The sequence below is a fragment of the Notamacropus eugenii genome, chromosome 7, assembly GCF_028372415.1.
Source record: "Notamacropus eugenii isolate mMacEug1 chromosome 7, mMacEug1.pri_v2, whole genome shotgun sequence".
NCBI lineage: Eukaryota > Metazoa > Chordata > Mammalia > Diprotodontia > Macropodidae > Notamacropus > Notamacropus eugenii.
This window is the reverse complement of record NC_092878.1, coordinates 126,397,637-126,405,078: the sequence shown is the minus strand read 5'-3', so window position 1 is coordinate 126,405,078 and position 7,442 is coordinate 126,397,637. Positions and strand designations below refer to the sequence as shown.

Here is a 7,442-nt window from a genome sequence, read left to right as displayed (position 1 = left end):
TTCTTAGAAATAATTGTTTGCCATTTATTATTTCTTCTACTCCAGATTCGCTAGCTCCTTCCATAAAATCTCATCCTCTTTGAAGTCATTCCCTGCTGCACGTTAAAAAGTCTCCTGCTTCAAGTAAAAGGAGAATGCTCCATTCACTTACATTCACTTATCATGGCATTCAATTTGCTAATACATGAAAGAGACTGAACCAGGAACAGGTTTTGTTGTTGTTGTTTAGTCATTTTCAGTTGTGTCTGATTCTTTGTGACCTAATTTGGGGTTTTCTTGGCAAAGATACTGGAGTGGTTTGCCCTTTCTTTCTCCAGTTCATTTTGCAGATGAGGACACTGAGGTAAACAGTTAATTAACTTGCCCAGGGTCACATAGCTAGTAAGAGTCTGAGATCACACATTAGATTTTTGGGGCAAGTTTAAAAGGATTAATCGTGTAACTTCTACACAGCAAAGCCAAGGTAGGACATACTGTCCATCTATCAGTGAAAAATAACCATAGTGGAGCATAAGGAAGGGAACTGGCTTATTTGAACTTGACAAAAACATAAGAAAAGAATGAAGAGATGAAATTGAGGATCTTCAGCTTGAAATAAAGACTACAAGCCCTGAAGTCAGAGAACTTAGCTCCAAATCCCACTTCTAATCCATATCAACATTAGAAATAAATATCAATTGCAAAATACATTAAAATATTTGGAAGTCATGCTGCCAACACACATTTCATCATCAAAAATATTTGATATTAAATCAATTATTTTATTTAATCAAAAAGTTGAACAGTGGAACAGACTACATAAGGAATATTTAGAAATAAGGGGTCTCAATAACTCTGGTACAAAAACTCCCAAACCTAAATCATTTAGTAGCATTATCCACTTAATCAGAACAATGGGAAAACTGAAGAGTAGTTTGGCAGAAATGAGTCTTAGACAAGCATCTCACACTTCCACAATATATCCAAAATGGATACCCAGTCTGAATATTAAAGATCATACTACTAAAGAATTAGAAAAGAAAAAGATCCCATGAGGTAGAGCATCAAATATCTTTCACGGGTTGAAGATGTTATGGTTAACATAAGGATAAAGATAATTACAAAAGGTAACATAATTTTGGTTATGTGCAATTGAAAAGCATCTGCACAAATAAAATAAATGCTTTTAAGATAAAGAGGAAAGTGATCAAATGGAGGGGGGAAGGATTGCATCATTCTTCTTGGATGAGGGTTTGGAATCCATGATATAGGGACAACAGAAATATCTTAGACCAGAAGTCATCCCCCAAAATGTGAGAACAGACAATGTTCAAGAGAAGAATTGGAAAATAGTGACAATCATATGGAAAAATGCTCCACAAAAACTAATAATGTGAGAAAAGCCTATCAAAACAGTACTCATGTTTTACCTTTACACTCCAAAAATTGACATAAATGAGAAAAGATAATAAGTCATGGTTGAAGACCAAGTTCTGTAACGGTGGCGAAGTTGAGCCGGCGCCCCTGGGGTTGCTGCTGAGGTGTGAAGGTGGGGTAGGAGGGGGCATTGGGGGAGGCGATGCCCCCATGCCCGACAGGCGGGCCAGCGCAGCAGCGCGAAGGAGGTCCTGCTTGAGGCAGAGGAGTGTGGTGGGCAGAGTGAGGGGGAAGCCTATGCGACCCTGCCGGCGCCCGAGCTAGACGAGGAGCCAGAGGAGCAAGAGGATGCGGCCGAGGGCGAGCCCCCCAAGCCCGACACCTGCCGCAAGGCCTGCCTCTGGTGCAGGGAGCTCCTGCCTGAGGACCAGTTCCACATGAGCGTTGTCGGAGGCGGCTTCAGCAACATGCTCTTCTTCTGCTCGGTACCTGTCTGGTCCATCTCAGACGAGCGCCGGAAAGTGCTTCTGCGTCTGTCAGGTGCCATTCTACAGATGCCTTGCCCATGCGATCGTGCTTAGAGCACTCTGGTTTCCAGGTGACAGACACGATTCACAGAGCACCATTAGGTAAGGCAAAGGGGCTTCTTCCACTGGCAGAGCAACTTTTTAACTGTGTCACCCCCGAGAAGACACAGCTCTTATTATAACAGGGAGAGATCCTGTAATAAAGAAGGAGCCGGACAAACCCAGACTGACACTGTGTGCCAAGGTGCGAGGCCATGGTGCTGGAAAGCATTATGTTAGTCATTCTTGCAGAGTGGTCCCTCGGCCCAAAGCTGGATGGAATCTTTCCCCAGGGCCGCCTGGAGCAGTTCATCCCCAGCTGCTGGTTAGCCACTGAAGAGTTGTTTGCCGGATATCTCCGCAAAAATAGCTGAGAAAAGGGCCACAGTTCATGGTAGGAAGATCCCGTTCAACAAAGAACCGAAGTGGCTTTTTGGAGCCATTGAGAAATATTTAAATCAAGTTCTGAGAATTAAATTTACCAGAGAATCCAAAGTTTAAAACCTAAACAAACTCGTCAGTTATAATCTGCCTTTGGAAATGGAAAATCTATGGTCTTTGCTGGAATCAACGTCCTCGCCAGTGGTGTTCTGCCATAATGACTGCCAACAAGGGAATATCCTTCTTCTGGAAGGTGAGGAGAACTGGGAAAAGCAGAAGGTGATGCTCATCAACTTTGAATGCAGCAGTTACAATTGCAGAGGCTTTGACATCGAAAATCACTTCTGTGAGTGTACGTATGACTACACTTATGAAAAGTACCCCCAGAGCCGACACACTGAAGTACCCCACCAAGAAACAAGAGCTTCATTTTATTTCTAACTCCTTGGCTGCTTTCCAAAATGGATTTGAAAACCTCAGTAACGAAGAGAAGTCCAGAATGGAGGAAGAAATGTTGGTGGAGATCAACAGGTTTGCCTTGGCATCCCATTTCTTCTGAGCACTCTGGTCAATCATACAAGTCAAAATTTCATCTATTGCATTTGGGTACATGGACTACACACTAGCCAAGTTTGATGGAAAGACTTAATGGAATAATAGAACATAAATTAAGCAGAGCCTAGAAAACACATAGGCACAAAATATGCACAGTGACTATGACAATGTAAATGGAAAGAAACTCAAAATTAGAATAAATGTTGCAAAATTACCAAAAACAAAAACTAAGCTTCGTCACAAAAAAGGAGAAATTAAAAGATACCTTCTTCCCCTCCCCACCCAACACTCCTTAGCAGAGGTAGGATCCCATAGATTTGGAATACTGAACATATTGTCATACTTTTTTTACTTCATTAATCAGTTTTGAGGATTTGTTTTCCTTTTTATTCTTTTTAAAAACTGTAACAAACAATGGTTCTGTAGGAGGGGGAATATAACCAGGGAAAAAATAGGTAACGTAAAAATGAAAGATGTAAATAATTTTTTTTCAAAAAACATAGACACCATAGGTAAGAAGCAGCTAGGCAGGTCAATAGATACAGCACTGGACCTGAAGTCAGGAAGACTTGAGTTTCAATCCATCCTTAGATATTCAATAACTGTGTAACTCTGGACAAGCCACTTAACTTCTGTTCTGCTCAGTTTCCTCATCTGTAAAATGAGTATAATAATAGCACCTACCAACTGTGACTGTTTTGAGGGGGAAATGGGATAAAGTTTGCAAAGTCCTTTGCAAATATTAAGGTGCTATATGAATGATAGCCTTACAGTTTGCTGACATAGAGTGATGATTAAAATATTGGCTATATAAAAAAGAACAGAAAATATGGTTAATTCTTCCTAAACTTTTTAAAAAATCAGACTGTAATAGAAATATGCAGATTAAAATACAATCATTTTTTCTATTCTTTCATGTACTTTTTTTTAATGCAGATCAAATAAAATTAATTTTCAATGGGTAGGGACAGTAATAAATAAAGTAGAAGGTAAGAGTGGGAAAAAAGAAATTTATATAGCATTCTTTGGAATATAAATGTCTTTTAAGAAAACTTTAGGGTCAGAGAAACAGGTGAAGAGTTGTATACATTGATGCAGAATAAAATGAATTAACTTGATGAGAACAGAAATAAAATTAAGGGAAGCAATTTTTGAAGGACTTCAGAACATTTATAAAAGTCGTAAACAATAGTGATTTCAAAACCCAGAAGCTGAAACAGACCTGCCATGTCTTGACAGAAAGATAGTAGACTTGAGATGCAGAATAAGACATTCATTCTCAGATGTAACCAGTATTTTATCCCCTAGCTATAATAGAGTTAGTTGCCACATGGGAAGGCATTTTCTTTGGAATAGAGAGGTATCATTTAATTGATGGTGATGAATACTCAAGGAAAAAGAGCATTGAGAAAATCTTTTTAAATAAACAGAAGAAAATAGAAAAGTGCAGAACTGATTCAAAAATAGGGTAGTTTTGTATAAGGAATTTTATTATATGACACCTATATGTAATATGTTTGTACATATGTATATAATCTTATTTTAAAAATTAGATAACAAAAATCATTTTCATTGTTGTTCTTTGTATATTTTGATGTTTGAATTTGGAATGATTGCTAACTTTACAACAGAAAAGAAAATTTAATTTTAAGAACTAGATACATTTCAGAATGCTTACTCCCTATACATCTTTAGATAAATCATTTTCCTTCCTGGGCCTCAGTTTACTCAAATTTAAATGAAAGTATTGGCCTAGATGGTCTCTGAAGTTCCTTCCAGCTCCATGACTATAATCCTAGGACAAATCTGAGGAAAATGGCACAAACTCTGAGAATTTAATAAAACAAAGATATATATGAATTTTGTGTAACAATGATGGCTACCCTATATAAAATGGAAGGTTTGCCAAGCATATTACTTGCAATATTTTATTTGATTGATTCCTCCTCTGCCAAATGAAAGGGTTGGGTAAGGTAGCTTTTAAAATCACTTCTCACTATAAATCCTTTATCTTCACACCACTCCCTCATGACTAGATGATGCAAGTTTTGTCTTTTTGTGAGTTTTTTGCCCATTTTATAGCTTGGGTCTCAGAAAGTTGAAATAATATCCAGAGGCATTCAGATTTTTCTCTCCTCCTACCCATCTCCTGACTTTTCCAACTTCCATCAAGACTCATTTTAAATACTACATCTGAAAAAATCCTTACCTGTTTCTTCTTTTGATAATACTTTCCTTATGAAATTATCTCCAGTTTATCCCACTTATATTTTTTATTATACAATTGTTTGCCTACTTTCTCCCTCATTAGATTGTGAGATACTCAAGAGTAAAGAGTGTTTTTTTCTTTATTTGTATCCCTGATACTAAACACAGGACTGGCACATGTTGGGGTTTTCTTGGCAAAGATACTGGAGTTGTTTGCCATATCCTCCTCTAGCTCATTTTACAGATAAAAAAATAAAATTAAGTGACTTGCCCAGGATCCCATAGCTGCTAAGGATCTGAGACCAGATTTGAACTCAGGAAGATGAGTCCTTGATTTCAGTCCTGATAATCTTTCCACTCTGCCATGTAGCTGACACATAACAAGTGTTTAATTAACAAATAAATGTTGATTGGTGGCCTGCCTGTTTGACTTTAACTTCAAATTTAGTCTTTTCTTTGCATCAAACAACACTGTGAAAACACTTACAAATATTTTGATGAAGTGGGACAATGAAAACTAATACACCAGATGATATGGGGGTACCTTATTTAGTTGTGGATAGTTGAGCTAATAAAAAAATTTCCATAGGTAGTTTAGCTGATCTGATTCAAGATTTGGAGGGATTTTTTCCCATCCTGAACCCATGAGGATAAGGATAGGTAGGGCCCTGATCTCCTGTGAGACCTAAACTATCTCACAGAACCTTAGCACTAACAGAATCAGTCAGTATTAAAAGAGAACTCAGAGGCCATCTAGTTCAACCTATGCTTGAATAAAGATCCCCTCTAAGATGTACTTGAAAGCTTATAGCCTTAGCTTTAAGTCCCCTATTGAGGGGAAGCCTTCTGAGGCAGCCTACTTAATTTTCGAACCATACAGCTCAAATAATTAGAAAATTTTACCTTAAGTAGTTGTTCTACAACTTCTGCCCATTGTCCCTAACCCTGTTCTCTGGAGCCAAATATATCTGACTTGCCTTACTCAAAACTGCTCTTTAAATACTTTAATTCACTTCTCATGTAAGACATGAATCCTCTCCAATGTAAACTTTGCTAGTCATTTAGTCTTAAAGGGCCACGGTCTCCTCTTGCTTCCTGGGCCATCTCCAGCCATCCTGATAAATATCAGACCACTGGACCCAGATGGCTCAGGAGAAAAAAGTGAGGTTGGTGACCTTGCACAGCCCTCCTTCACTCAAATCAAAGTCAACTTCAAGACATGTTATCATCTTGATGTCATGGTCCTCTTCAAGAACGTAAGGCAAGCACAACAAGATGAAAAGGTCTTTAGTACCTTCACCACCCTAGCAACCCTATGTCCCAGCTTATAAGATATCTATTGTAAAAGGCAGCAGGTAGAATCAAACATAATGTTCTACATATAATTTGATCAAACTATATGTTAAAACCAAAAACAACAATAATGAACAAAACAGTATTATGAGACTATTCTCATGTTCTAGACCCTATGCTTCACTTAATAAACCATAAGAGCATTAGCATTTTTGACTTCCATGTGGTCTTCTAACTCTTCTTGACATTGAAGTTCATTAAAACTCCTAAAACTTTTACATGCAAATTATTGTCTAGTCTTGTTCCCCTCAGCTTCTTCAAATGACATTAACATTTTTGAAAACAACTGTAAGACTGCATATCACCATTGCACTTCAATTTAATTTGACCCACCATTCTTGCCTGTTGAGAATTTTGCCCTGGTCTTATCATCTAATGTGTCAGTTATCGCTCCTAGATTAATGCCATTTCTAAATTTTATACATTTGCCATTGATGTCATTTCCAAGGCATTAATAAAAACACTTAGCTGTGTATGCTAAAATACAGATCCCTGAGGCACTGCACTAAAGTTCTGCCTCCAACTGGATATTAGTCCAACAATCCATAAACTCTTTGACTGTATTCATTCTGCCAGTTCAAAATTATCTATCATCTAACACATCTCTTCATCTTGCCCATAGATAGCATTTATCATATCCTTTGATGGAATCTAAATACACAGTGTTTATGGAGTAATCAACCAATCTAGTGGATCTTTGAGAAAAAAAAAAGTAAAGTTAGAATGGAATTTTCTAGATGGAGCCTTATGGATTCTATTTTCTTGCTGTCATCCATTAGCATCTTCCTGGATACTTAAAACAGAGAACTCATTCCTTCTTTGATGTTGCTCTTTTCCCTACCCTAGTTAAAAAATCTTTGTCGTACCATTCAACTTACTAGAACTTTGGTTGATTCTTAGTTTTAGTATATCTAGTACTATTTTTGTAGGTTGAGGCCATGCTTTTGTAATTTATCCTCTTTTACCTGGCCCTATTTTCATAGGTAGATATGAATATATATTATATATATATGTGTGTGTGCG

The 7,442-nt window shown here is 37.5% G+C and overlaps 1 pseudogene; it reads left to right on the top strand.

Annotated features, from left to right (window-relative positions):
- Nucleotides 1-1,434: 1,434 nt before the first annotated feature.
- Nucleotides 1,435-2,952, top strand: LOC140514752 (choline kinase alpha-like; annotated as a pseudogene).
- The last annotated feature ends 4,490 nt before the right edge of the window (nucleotides 2,953-7,442 follow it).